The sequence below is a fragment of the Cupressus sempervirens genome, chromosome 9 (assembly GCF_028749045.1).
Source record: "Cupressus sempervirens isolate cs-2001-9-10 chromosome 9, ASM2874904v1, whole genome shotgun sequence".
Taxonomy (NCBI): Eukaryota; Viridiplantae; Streptophyta; class Pinopsida; order Cupressales; family Cupressaceae; genus Cupressus; species Cupressus sempervirens.
Genome location: NC_143126.1, coordinates 44,240,161 through 44,255,455, shown reverse-complemented (window position 1 = coordinate 44,255,455; position 15,295 = coordinate 44,240,161). Strand labels below are relative to the sequence as shown.

General features: G+C 34.0%; 1 protein-coding gene across 3 annotated transcripts in view; it reads left to right on the top strand.

The window, feature by feature from the left end:
- Positions 1-15,295, top strand: part of LOC149537536 (FAD-dependent oxidoreductase family protein) — a 48,139-nt gene that overhangs the window by 21,358 nt on the left and 11,486 nt on the right. The window lies entirely within an intron of this gene.

Sequence of the window (15,295 nt, the reverse complement as noted above, 5' to 3'; positions counted from 1 at the left end):
GATTAGTGCTAAACAATGTAAATGTTTAGTTGCTCAAACTGGAAATTTTTTCCTACTCATGATTCGTCTCGAGGAAACAACATTAGTTGTCCTTGACACACATGCTCAGGTGGCCACAACAATAAACCAACAAAATGAAATGGGGCTCCAACACATTTTCAAGTCAAGCACTCTATTGATTTAATTCTAGGGATACCACTACAACATGAGCCAATATAAGAGGTCAGTTTAGAAAATGATGAAACCAAGAAATAAATTCAAGAGTTGATCCAGAAGGGACACATCCGGCCAAGTGCTTCACAATGTGCAGTCCAATTGTTCTTGCTAAGAAGAAATATGGGACATGGAGATTTTGCATTGATTACAGGCATAGAACAAAATTGCTGTGAAAAAAAGATATCCAATTCCTTAAATTGATGACCTCTTGGACCAACGTAGTAGTGGGGCTATGTTCTTTACAAAAGTTGACTTGAAATTTGGGTATTATGAAGTACCAATTGATCCACCAAATGTATGGAAGATTGCATGCAAGTCCAAGAAAGGTTTGTTTGAATGGATGGTTGTACCCTTTCATTATACAAATGCTCTTGCCACATTTATGATGTTGGTGAATGATGTGCTTAGATCATTCATTGATTCTTTTGTGGTTGTTTATTTGAATGACATACTCATTTTTAACAGAACTTGGTCTGAGCATTAGCAGCATGTTGAACAAGTGTTTTCAACTTCACAACAACTTAAATTCTATGCCAATGGTATGCAAAGTCTCCAGTACTTAGGGTATGCCATTGATAGTGAGGGTGTTCAGCTGGACCCTGCAAAGATACAAATAATCAGAGATTGGCCACCTCCTAAAATTTTTATAGAGCTTTGCAGTTTTTTTGGCCTAGCTAACTTCTATCGTAGATTTATGTTTGGTTTCTCACACTTATCATGGCCTCTTATCATTAAGGGTGGGGCACAAGCAAAATTCTAGTGGATAGAGGAAAAGCAACAACCATTTGAGGAATTGAAACTAAGCTTATGTTCAACATCCATATTGGTCCTTCCCAACATGCAACAATCATTTGAAATAGAAGCAGGTGCATCGGATTATGCTCTTAGTTGTACTCATGCAGCATGGACATCTGGTTGTCTATCATAGTGAAAGTTTTTATGACACAGTACATAGGTGCACCATTTATGACAAGGAGTTGTATGCCATTGATCAAGCCTGCAAACAATGAAAGCATAATATCTTGGGAAAGGAAATTGTTATATATACACACCATAAACCCCTTCAATTCTTGCAAACACGAGAAGTTACAAAATGATAGACATCAAAGATGGTCAACTTATCTACACCAATTTCACCTCAATATTTCTATAAAAAGGGAAGCATTAACAAAGTGGTAGATTGTTTGAGAAGGCATTCAAATGCAGGTTTGCCAGTGGTGTTGGATTTGTGTGGCCATTAAACACTAGCTTGGGATTAACTTTATGGTAATTGTTGGAAATATAATAGTGTATAACTATTTTTCTTTAACCTTAGAGGAAGACTCAATCTTCCTATATATATGATAGTGGTATCGTAGCCAAGGGACACCACCTTTCATTAAGTATAGTTATAATCATATAACATAATATATTAATTATTATGTTATTATATTATAGAAGAATTATATAATAATAATTATTTTCAGTTTAATATAATATAATTATTATTAAATCTCTTATAATATATATAAAATGACAATTGTTAATCTAATAATTATATTTTCATGACCTTTATATTATCTATGTTGGCCTGAAGGAACCCAACCATTGCTACAATAACATCAACACTCCCTCTTAGCTAGGGTAGAATCCTTCTTGATCACTTCTAGTTTGTTTTCCTTATGCTATCTATATAAATAAATCATAGTAAAATTAACTAACTAATGTCTTCAATTAATTCTTTGTATCATTTGAGGCATTATTGTGAATCAAATATGTAAGCCTCTTGTAGCTAACTTCATCACTCCCTCTTAGCTAGTAAGGCTTCCATATTAGGTTAAATCATAATGAACTTATCATTGAAGTTTAACATAAATATCACAATGTTATTTGGGATACATATCCTTGGATATCACTTCATTTGATATCCACCATAAAAAAAGGTTTCATGATCTCTGCCATTGTCTTTCGATAGTACCATATGCGCTATCCTCCATAATGGATTTATGATATCTATTATTATGGTATATCCTTGGGTCAGACCGTATGTGCTTTCCCACCTTCATGGCATGTCCATGGATATCACTGTATGTGTTATCACCATGAAGGATTTTAAGACATCTACCATTATGGTATTTCCTTGGATAACATTGTATGCGCTTTTTTTCCAAAATGGATTTACAATATCTACCATTATGGTATTGCCTTGGGTAACACCGTATGCACTTCCCCCCACAATATATCTACAATACCAACTACGGTTGTGAGATTGTCACATCGCAATGAAGTCAATAGAGTACAAATGTCTTATCATTGTGAGATCGTCACCTCCCAAGGATATTCATATCACAGGTGCAAACAAAAATCAGCACAGATTGTCTCATGTAGTGTTATCATGGTGTCGCACTCATGACATCCACCATGAACCATTTCAGAGGGTAATAAGAGTTTTTATCTCAGACCTCTTCCTTTATTGGCTGACATCTCAAATTTCACCGAAGAAATTCCACTTCAAACTTCTCCTTCTTAGAGAGGCATTCATCAAGCAGGCTCTTTTTAGAACAAATATCAACCATTTGACCTCCTTGTCTAAGGTTGCTTCTGATGAGGTGTCAGACACCCTCTGATTCTGATATCAGCCTTCTGACCTACTGTAGTCAAAGAATCCTCTAATAGAATATCAGACTTCCTTTGGTATCAATCTCCTGACATATTCGTCCGAGGTTGCCTCTAATGACCTGTTAAACTCCCTCTTTTAAAGAAGCGTACCCAGCTACCAATTTGGTCTCGTAGTAGCAATTATCAAGTTACACATTCTTTTAATGTAATCTCTTATGCTTCTTGGTCTGTCCTGAAAGCACTGAAGATATTATCTACTGCAAATGAAGCATACAAGATTCACTATCAAGGTAATAGCATGAATTTACTATATAAAATTCATAAATTCATGATCAAAGGTATAATCACAAGTATTCTCTTATATTCAAATGATAACACCCTCTTGACGCTAGATAGTTTGGAGTGCTTTGATACTTTCCCAAGCTTGAGCTGATTTTTCCCAGCCCCGTACAACAGTTATTTGAGTCTACTTCCAGATGACCATTATCCATCCAGACAGCTAGATGAACAGGTGAATTGCTGTTCCCAATGCTACCAGCAGTGATATGAGTGCTGAACATAATAGATAAATACAGTACAAAGTCTCCATTGAATTTCTGTTGAATATTCACACTCGTAATAATGTTTGGCTTTTGAACACAATTTTCATTGTCACTTTCCTTAACCATTTTGCATCTTTCAGCATCTCTCTAGTCACTTCAAAGCCATTTATTTGAAACTCTTCTTTGATACTTTCTTTACCTTCATTGTTGTATGTGCTTGACTTAATCTGTGGCACTTGAAAAAGATTTCGCTCTTATTATTATTGTATGTTGATTTTAATGAATCGATATATATATATATATATATATATATATATATATATATATATATGTTGTCTTCTTAACTCCTCTCTGGTGTTGGTATCTTTTCAGTACGACAAGTTCCTATCGACTCAGGGTGAATCACCCATTGTCAATACTCTGTGTTCTCAGTGATTCCTTGTGCACAACATTGTGTGGCTTCATCATCATTTTTACTAATTCACGCGGTTCAACTGAATCATCCAACTAAAACTTCAACTAAAGATGTAACTTTTGTTGGAAAATGTGAGATGATTTTGACTAATTGCACTTTGTTTGATACATATCTGCACTAAATAATTGAATTGTCAGTGATGTATGGCTCTCGTCATATGCCAATATTCAAACTCAATTTGAAGAATAATAATCATTCAAAGTCTATTTAACAGTAAATGGCCTGTAACAATTATTTAACCCATGATATATATCTCCACAACATTTATAGGGTGAATATAAAATTAGGTCTCAGAGTATGATGATGCACTATTCGGGATACCATGCAACTACTGAAATGCTTTCCAAATATTCCTCCCAGACAACTCACAATTGATTAATTAGCATGATAAAATTAAAAAATGAATCTCCTTTGATTTCTGATTGCTTATTTTCATTCATCCATCATCAACAAGAAATACATCCGCTCCTTAATCTTATGCTATGTGATGTCCTCTTCAATCTATAGGATAGATTGAACAAATGACTCCCTTAAATTTATGGATGCAGTCGTAATTTCCTTTAAATCTTAGTTGCGGTGTTCATCAAATGATAATCCCGATCACCTTTGATTTATTTATTTATGTTGTTGTTAATATAAAGTAATACTTATTTTGTCCATCTGAAATAAAAATAACACTAAAGAGGCCATGGCTTAATATTTATCGCCATCTTTAACAAATCAACCCTTTTGGTGGGATGATATCTCGGAAATCTCTCAGACTCTGATCTTTGTTTGTCACACAGTTGGCAATGCCAATGGGATGTAGACCTCATTCAAGTTCTAAGCAATATGATCCTCTTCAAGTTTTGCCTACAATATCTATTTGATCATTAACATTTTCAGTGATTTAAATCCATGGGCTACCATATCAAACTTTTGTAAGTCTCATTCACAATCATGAGCTGATAAATAGAGCTTTGTTCCATGGAAAGACTTCTGCATTAGCAGTTTACTTTGTGTCCAACACTTTTCCTTCATTTGCAACCAGTCCCTCAATTCTTTTGGGACAGATGCATCATTGAATATTTCTGTAGGGATCTCGTCTTTACAGTGTTTCAGGCAAGATTAAAAAAATTGTCATTGGCTTCATAATTTTCGAGATTAATTCTATCTTATCATGCATGAAATTGTAAACTTGACAGTGATATTGTCCAAGCCAACTAATAATGTTTAAACCAAGACTGTTATGGCTTCAGGTGAGCAGCTAGAGTTTGTTTCTTCATTCACAACAATTTCCAGTACATAGCTTTTGCTAATGGTAGTATCAGTTTAAAATCTATGCAATATAAAAAAAATGGCATATGCCAACATTAGAGTTCCAATGCATAGTCCCCGTGTAAATTTAGATGAAAATCTGTAAGTGATGTTGTCTGATTCACATACATGATTGATGTTGCCTGAGCACAATAAATAGAGAAATCCAATCTCTTCAAAAACTCCCATGTCTTATGGATCCAATTCAGTGATGGTTTTTTCATGTATTTTCGTTATTCATAAAACTTTACAGGTTGGTAGGGAATCTGCTCTGATACTATGCTGAAAATATAATAGTGTGTGATTACTTTTTGTCAAACTTAGAGGAAGACTCAATCTTCTTATATATATTATAATGATATCCCATAACTGAGGGACACCACCTTTCATTAGGCATAATTATAATTATATAACATAATATATTAATTATTATGTTATTATATAATCCAAGAATTTTATAATAATTATATTATTATTATTATTATTTTTTTAATTGGTGAACGGCCAAAGCCTAAATAATTTTTATTAAATTAATAAATGTTTATATAATTACAACTCTGTCTAGTGCGGGCACTGGTAGGAAAGAATGAAATAAAGGAAACCTCCGATCTTGCCTGAGATTCATTCAGTTCAAAGTCAAACTATATAAGTTTGCAATGTGTCAAGTTGATAATGTACATTATCATCATTACATGTTGAGATGTCATGTCCCCTATTTTCCTTCAATCAAATTAAATAATAAATGATTACAAAATAGTAATAAAATAAATAGATAAAGTATAATAGAAGTTTTAATAGAAAAATACAATAGTATATATTATAATGCAATAAAGATATAATATATTGGAATCAATAATAAATAAATATCAATGGTCAATAGAATGCTCATTATATATATATATATATATATATATATATATATATATATTGAATATCATTGATATATAAATTGATATATTTTAAATAATATCATTTACAATGCAATATATATCAAATGATAAATGAGAAATTATATTTCATAAATAATAACATACTATTATATGAAAGAATAAATACAATACAATATAACATATTAAGAGACTTCGGGAAAAGTTGCGACCTTTTGCTCAGAACCTATATATTCTGACGAGTCGGGGGGAAGAGGGAAGGTGATCCTATGGAAATCTTTGGTCTATGAAGAGTACAGATCGATTGAGCATTCCTTGCTTAGAATTTACACGACAACAGAAGATAGGTGTAAACGTTTTGGAATGCAACAATGTCATCTAGCATGAGGAAGGGAACCATTAGGGATCATAATCTTATCTTGGACAAATCACTCGAATTAGAGCAAGGTCTGAAGCTTTCTATCCAGTTTAGATAAGGAGGAGAAGATTTTCACTCAGAAAATTGGGATTAAGAACAAAAAAGAAGATTGAACCATTAAACGTCCGACAAAGGCAATCGATTAGAATTTAGGATTAGACACCTAGATTAGAGAACAAAGAGATATTCAGTATTCAATATTAAAGAGTGTTGACTGCAGTAAGTACGAAGGAAACATACATAGTCGAACACCAGAGCATGATAATACATAGTGCTGACACTATTGAAGACCATATGTGGCAATGAATAAATATAAGTGAGCTAGCAGAAGGATCAATACCAAAGTAGCAAACACCAGAACACAACTAGAGAGCCAGGAAGGTGTTTATGGTCTATCAAATACCCATCACAGTCCATGCAAGGGGATCTCGGTTTGCACATAGGGAGATTAGTAATTATAGGGAGATAGTCAGGGAGTAAGACAAAAAGAGGCCAATAGTATGAGAGCTTGACAACCCTAGTTAGCGAACAGGAAGATAACATCTTGGGAAGATAGCGAACATTTGATAAGGGGAGCAAATGAAATGAAAGTATATGCAACGCTTTCAGGAGTAGGAGAGTGGGCAGAGGAGAGGAAGACATACCCGATAATATATATATCCATCGCGGTAGGAGTCATACATGAGCAAAGAGAAGGGAAATAGAAGAATCATCAGCGGGAACATACAAGTATACAAGGGATATATACATATACATTCAACAATTCATTACTTGACCACCATACAGATAATGACAGTAAAGAGTATGCCCATATGGATTGATGGAAGTCAGAACAATACATAGACAACATATATTTCTATTGGGTTATTGTGGAGAGACTAACATAGAACTACCGCAAATAGGAACCAAGGACTGGTTCTGTTCAACTCACGATTCTTGGGCAAATGTTTAGATCAATTTGAAGCAAAAAAACTTTCTGTACATTCATATTTACCTTTACTGCCTCAATTTACTTTTCATCAACATTTGGAATGTAAATCAATCTTGGATGGTGAAGGGGGTCTCTATTGTAAGGAAGTTATAACATCACCAATGATCAACATGAAGGATTGTATTATTACCAAGGAGATTCAGAGATAATTGAGTATCTATATACATGATCAAAATACCAGCATCAAAACTCTAAAGGAAGAAGTTTCTTGTAATTAAAGTTGTAAGTAAATAGTCCTCTAAATCCTAAGAGATAGACAAGGGGATATTACACGAGAGAAAATACTTAATAAGAAATTTGAAGATTTTGAGCTAATTAGCCTTACACAAGAATTTTAATTTGCATAGAGTTCCATATCCTTATTTTTGGAAAGAAACAGATTGATTTGCACTGGAAACAAGTACACAATCTTTTTTGCCATGGATTAGTAATTCTACTGAAATGATCCAAGAAAGAAGCTATACCATTAAGAAGGACATGTGTGTATTATAGTTTTTGACTAATCATCAAGCTTGAAAAAAGGCTTCCATAGATATCTTAACATTTAAACTTATTAGAAATTAAATTTACCTCCATTAGAAAGTTAAACTTACTTAGCTTAAGCTATATCGTTGATAGGGAAGAAAAAGCTGCTACCTTCTAAATCACGCAGAAGGCCTCCTCTATACTCAGATGAATAATTAGTTGCTTAAGTGTTTTAAGCTATTTAACTGGACCCGTTTCTCAATTACATACAATTATGTTTGAAGTGAATAAGGAAGAGGTTCTTAATATCTAGCGATCAGATTAAGCCCTCAACCTTGCTGTTATGTGGAGCCTAATCAGACTCGAAGGTTAATTTTTTCCACTTCCTTCAGCGCAGTTTCCCCCCAGATTTCTTCCATGAAGTTTTGGAGTCAGCGCCCCCATGATAGGGATCAAGGGGTAGTGCCAGAGGCCAAAGATGGCTCCATCCTTATAATAGGTGTTTGGAGTTTAGTTAATTATTGGATGACATATTGTAGCCTTAATTTGTAAGTGACATAAGTCTTGTATAAAATGGCTTAGGGTTATGGATTTTGGTATGTATGATGATTTAGTACCTTCTTGTGGCAGTATTGAGTTGCAAGGAATTGCAGTCGTAATCGGGTTGAAATCTTTGGATAATAATATTGGACTCACTATTTGGTGGATGTAGCCTAGGGATCAGGATAACCATGTTAAATCTCTGCATCTTCTGTTCGCTTATGTGTGCTTTATTTCTTTGTGATATTGATTATATTTGCATTTAACTATTATTTCTGTATCTCTAATCCAAACAAACTTGTGTTCGCCTTATCTGCATAGATAGGAATCAGTATTAAGGATAGATCTTGTCAGTATAGGATTCTAAAATCCTCAATGTTTATAAGCATCAAAAAATCTATTCCAACCAAGGCCCAAAGTGTCCTGACATAAAATCTTTGCAAGAATGTAACTCCCCATCGACGGACCCCTGAATGGATAAAAAGAACAAGAAATGGTCCTAAGGTAGGAAGCCCAATATCCATAGGGAATGTATAATGATCATTTTATTGGTTTAATATAATATAAAAATTATTATATTATTACGTAATTATACAATATTTATTAATAAAATAATTATATTTTCAATCTCATATAATATACAATATAATTATTGTCAATCTAATAATTATAGTGTCATGACCTTTATATTATCTACGTCGGCTTGAAGGAGTCCAACCATAGCTACAATAAAATGAATAGCAATGGTCATGACTTTTAAGACATTTCCAATAAAGTACTAGGAGGAACATGTTTGGGTTCATTGTGGTTTGCCAAAAAGCATTATTTCTGATAGGGACAACAGATTCATCAATAATTTTTAGTCTTCAATATGGGCTAGAATAGATGCGAAGTTGACAAAGTCCATGACATTCCATCCTCAAACATATTGGTAGACATAAGTGGTAAATTGAGTGATTATTCATATCCTACAAATGCATCATTCCAAGTATCCTCGCACATGTGACCGGAGCTTGCCCTTCATGCAACACAACTACAACCGTGCACTTCATGGTACTACAAGGCAAAACCATTTGATGTTTGTCTTCGGTATCGACCATTGGCAGCTATGGATATAGTACTACCTGTTCTACAATTTGATTATGTATTGAATATTGACAAGAGGCAGATGGAGCAGAAAAGTTCATTGTAAAGATCAGACACGTACAACGAGTTCACGAGATTTTAGAGCAGAGCAATAAGACATATAAGGACAACTATGATCAGCATTGAACTCCTCATCACTTCCAGATTAAGATATGGTTACATCTATAAAAGGAGTATCTTCAAAGGACCTAATAGAAAGCTTTGTCCTCTTTGTTATGGCCCATATACCATTGTGAAGCAAGTTGGTGTACTTGATTTGCCATAATTTATGGGGTTGCATCCACTTCTCAATGTGGAATTGCTACGATCTTATTTTGCTCCTTTGCTGGACTTTTTTCAAGCTGCTAAACACATTCATGCTACAGATTTGAATCCATCTACTACTAATCTATTACAGTGTGACCATGTTACATAAGTCATGCTAAAAACTCAGAGAAATCAGAAAATTCCTCTTTATCGGGTGGCTTGAGCTGGTTAGTTCTCTCATTAGGGCAAGTGGTTAACCAAGGAATAGATTAGAGCACAATTTCCTCATTTGTTGACTATCTTAGTGCAATGGGGCTCATTGCATCTCAATGGGGGAGAAATGATCCAGAGTGTCTAGGGGAATAGAACTGAGGAAAACCAAAAATTCAAATTTTAATTTTTTTCTAGGTTCTAGTAATTTGCATTTTGGGGGGTCTTTAGAGCAGAATTTGAAGTTGAGACTTTCATGGGTCCCTAAAATTGGGATGTCAGAGGCACCTTGTTTAAGGGACTAAAACTAGATTGCTAGTTTTTCTTTCCAACGGTGCAAATGGTTCTTAAATTCATGCACGAAGTCAAAAGCTGTGACCTCACCAAGTTGGGGTAAATAAATTCCTATTTTTTTACAGCCATATATTCATTTCAAATTCTTATGGCTGTGGTGAATTTTGATGTTTTACAAATTGTATATATTCTTACTATTTTGAATGATAAGATGGTTTTTGGATTGCATACAACTCTTTCACAAGTTTGCAATTTTTCCAAATTGAACATAATATCCCACTTTTTTCTTTTACACCAGATTTTATTGTTGCAATCCCTATCTTGATTCAGATCAACTATGGTTGTGCTTCCTTGTTCGGCACAACTGCTTGTGACTCGATCTCCATCCTAGATGTAGATAGTTCTAGCATTCTCAATGACTCCTCATTATCCTCAACCTTCTCATCCTCCTCAATGTGATCTAATTTAAATCCGAATCCACCCCCTCCTCCATAGCTTGCCTCTCCAAATCATTGTAAGGACCTATGTCATCCAAATCAAGTGGACCAACTGGTATTTCCTCTACCTTCCTTGTGTTTAACCAAAGGTTATATTGCACAAAGACAAGGTTATTGGGGCATTCCTGCTTTAAATTTGTTCCTCTTCTTCGCGTGGATGGCCTCAAACAAGCTTCAATTGTTCTTACAACTGGACAAACTACAAGTATGGCATACCATTTGGAGGACAATGTTTTGTAGATTTTGAGCATTTCCACATCAATTTCTGCACCAAGCATATGCAAAATAAAATATTGAAGAGCTAGAAAGCAAGGTGAAAGCATATTTTAATTTTTACCTACTTATCATACATGTGAAAGAACCCAAAATCCGAAAATTCCAAATATTATACCTAAGATTTGAGTGGGTTTTCCTCACCTGGCCAAGCCTGGAGAGAATAGCTCCGCTCCTTGCATTTTGGTATATGTCCAATTCAGACACAATGAGGTCTCTCACTTCAATCTCAAGTATCATCCTTGGAAAGCATGAAGTGAAGCCCTTCATAACCTCTCCATTGGGATCTGACTAGGATGGTGAGACGTGAAAATGAAGGTTGAGAAGGTATCATGTTGCATGAATAGGGTGGTGGAGCTGATTGTTCCACCTCTATTAATAATTTCCCATATGGGGTCAAATTTGTTGTAGTAATTTGTGATAGACTCCTTGGCCCTATCCACAGCCTCATAAAGATACCTCATTGGGTTTGATCCCCATCTACCAAGCGTAAAACTCTAAACAAGGGCTCTAACTGCCACAATTGAAAAGTACAAAAAGAGTAATCATGCAAATTACAAATTAATAATGGAAGACTTGAATACAAAAAAAATAAATATTCAAGTTTTCAAGTTACCTTAACAATCTCTATAGCTCTATGTGCAAATTGGTTGTCGAAGACAATGTATGCAATACTCTCTTCATCAAGCTTCTTCGAACAATTCGAGTCTAGCCATACTTGACTCACAAACATTTTCTTCAAAGCCATCAAGATCTAATAATGCTTGCAACATTAAGAAAATTGTTGCAAATGTTGTGACATCCACTCACACCAACTCCTCTTGGGTGTGTTCTCTCATCAAACAAAGAAACCAAGGGTGATTTTAGATGTATTTTGTGATCTTCCTTGCATCCTCTTCAACTGGTCTCACCCAATTTTCCTATGTCCTCCGAAATAAGGTCAAAGACATGCCACACAAGGTGTTTAAAAAAGTGTACCATGTCAGATTCTATCAGCTGCCACATATGCTGTTGCATTATTAGTTATTATTTTGCACCACATTTTCAATTCACACCTTGAATACATCAGCATATGTCTTTGAATTGCATAATGAAAACACGGATTTCTATCTGCATTGAATGGAATAACACTTGTATAAAATAAATGAGCTAGTGCACCATCTCCTTGCTGTTTTTCAGCTGGTTTCCAAAGGCTCTTCAACGTTCCACTCTCCTTCATTATTCTTGTGGCCTTGGGTGGATTGGAAGAGTAAGACATTATAGCTGAGAATCTAAACACATCTTCAAAAACACAACACCTTCAGGAAAACCACTAAAACATTGCTCTATGTCCTTCGACACATATCTGACCATCCATCACTTAATATAGTGCAACCTCTTGTCTTCAACGACACTTTGACCTTAGTTAATTTCTCATACACTATCTTTTGACCTTCTGCGAAAGAGTTGAAGGGTTGTTCTGAAAGCTTAAGAAGAGGAAGGTATATTCCTTTTGTCAAACTCTGCAACTCTTTGAATTGCGTAATGAATAACATGAATTTCTAGCTACATTGAATGGAGTAGCACTTGTATAAAATAAATCAGCTAGTGCATCATGTACCTGCTGTTTTCCAGCTGGTTTCCAGAAACTGCTCAGTATTCCACTCTCTTTCAATGTTCCTGTGGCCTTTGGCTGGATTGGAAGAGGAACACATAATAGCTGAGAATTTAGACACATCTTCTTCAACTCTCGTCAAATAGGGAGGTGCATCAACAAGTAGACATTGCTTGTGCTGAAACTTGGTTCTCCAACGACGTACCTTCTTTGTCACAACATTGGGCATGGAATTTCGATTTTCCGAATATCAAATATTTCTTAAAAAATCGATAAAGTTCGCTATATTGTTCAAATGAAAATATTGACAGTTTTTTCATTAGCGGAAACATCTAAAAAACTGTTATTTTAAAAGTTTCTAATTTCTTTTCCATACTGTCCCACCCATTCGTTTCTATAAAGAACTGTCCTGGGGTCACTTGAATGCACAAATATCTTGAACCCAAAGGCAGTTTCTGTACGTTTCTTACACATTTTGATTTTTTTTTGTTGTTTCTGGGCAATTTGAGGGCTGAGTGGCAGAGTAATCCGGTGAGTGCTATAATGCTAACCCTGTTTTGATTTTGCCGGTCCTCGCCTCTGCTGTGACGCTCCTCGCCTCTGTTCTGCTGTGATGCACGCCGTGCGAGAGCCAAGAGGTAAGTTATTCTTTTTTAATTAAGTTTTTATGACTTCTATATAACTATAGACTATTGTTGATTGAATTATTTAATCTTACATTAATATATATTTGTCAGACATTAATATATATTTGTTGATAGTTTATTAAATTATTTAGTATTTACATTAATATATATTTATTAATAGTTTTATATTAAAATTTTAAATTTATAAATTGATTATTTTAAAAGCTTATATTAAATTTGTAAAAGAGAATGATAGAGAGTTTTAAAAAGTTATCGATTATTATGTAGATAATAATATTTGTTATCTTAAAAGTATTATATTAAAAAGTAAATACTTTATAAATGTTTTACATTATGATTTTTAATTTTTTATTAATAGACGTAAATTACTATTCCTAAATCTCATAATATATTCAGTTCTTAAAATTGAAATATTATTATTAAATCAATATTAGAAGTTAATATTATTTAATATTACTTTTATTATTCTACGTCACCATGTATTAAATTAAAATATCATTTAAAAATAATCAATATAGATTTTAAGCTAATATTCAACAAATGTAAAAATGAATAAATAAATGTAACAACTATGCTAAATACTAAGAATGTAATTTAAATTTAATAGATAAAATATTTAATAATTTAATATAAATTATGTTATTATAAATTAATATATTTAAATAGTAAAAATGTATATTTAATATTTGATCGGGTTATTTTGTTTTATAGAGTTAAAAGTAAAATATTATATTTTTGAAATTTCTTTTAAATAAATTTAGTTAATATTTTGCATTTAATCTTAATTTCTTTTGAATTTTATATATTAAAATGGCTCCTAACAGATCAAGAGGTATGAAAATATGTGACTCATAATGGTACTCAACTTCATTATGCTTGGTATTACGAGAGGTAAAGATGGAGGTGTTACTACATGTCTAGGTGTAACTACAAAGATTAGAGCTATTTTAGAGAAAGAGCATTCCTTCTCAATAGCAATAAAGATGAAGAAAGCACAAAAGAATCACAAAATTAAAGAATATGTGTCTAGATTCTCGACTATTATGTCTTCCTCTTTCAATCCACCCAAGGCCATATGAACATTGAGCAACTTTTGGAAACTAGCTAAAGAACAATAGGTAGATGATGCACTAGCTGATTTGTGTTATACAAGTGCTATTCTATTCAATGTAGCTAGAAATTTGTGTTTTCATTATGCAATTCAAAGAGTTGTAGAGTTTGACAAAGGGTACATACCTCCTATAGAAGCTTTCAAAACAACACTTTTCTAGAGGTCAAAAGATAGAGTGATTGAGAAATTAACTAAGGTCAAAGTCTCATGGAAGACAACAGGTTGCACTATATTAAGTGATGGATGGTCCAAAATGTGTCGAAGGCCATTGATTAATGTTTTGGTGGCTTGTCCAGAAGATGTTGTGTTTTGAAGTTGATTGACACTATGAGCAAAAAGAAGACTTCCGAGTATATATTTCAAATACTAGAGTAAGCAATTCTTGAAGTAGGGGTGGAAAATGTGGTTCAATTGGTATTTGATGGTGTAACAAATTGTGTGGGAGCTGGGAAACTGATAGTAGAGAAGTACCCATAGATATATTGGAGTCCATGTATGCTACATTGTTTGGATTTGTTGCTTCATGATTTGGCTAGATTCCCATGGACATATGAGTGTAGCTTGGGAGGTGTGTGATGTGCAAGTGTAGAGTGTGTTGCACAGTGTGTGGGCATGTAATGTGTGTAAAGGAAGGGTGTACATTATGGTGGAAGTGTACACGGTACTGTGGAACAATGGAGGTGTTAGCATATAGAGGGGACATTGGTATGAAAGAGTGTGAGTCTCGTATGATGGGGAGGCCCAGTCTGTCATTCGGTACATTATAGTGGTATTAGAGCTAGTGATTCTGCTAGTCTGTTAGAAGAATCATGACACATAGTGATGGAATGGAAAATTCCTATATAACAG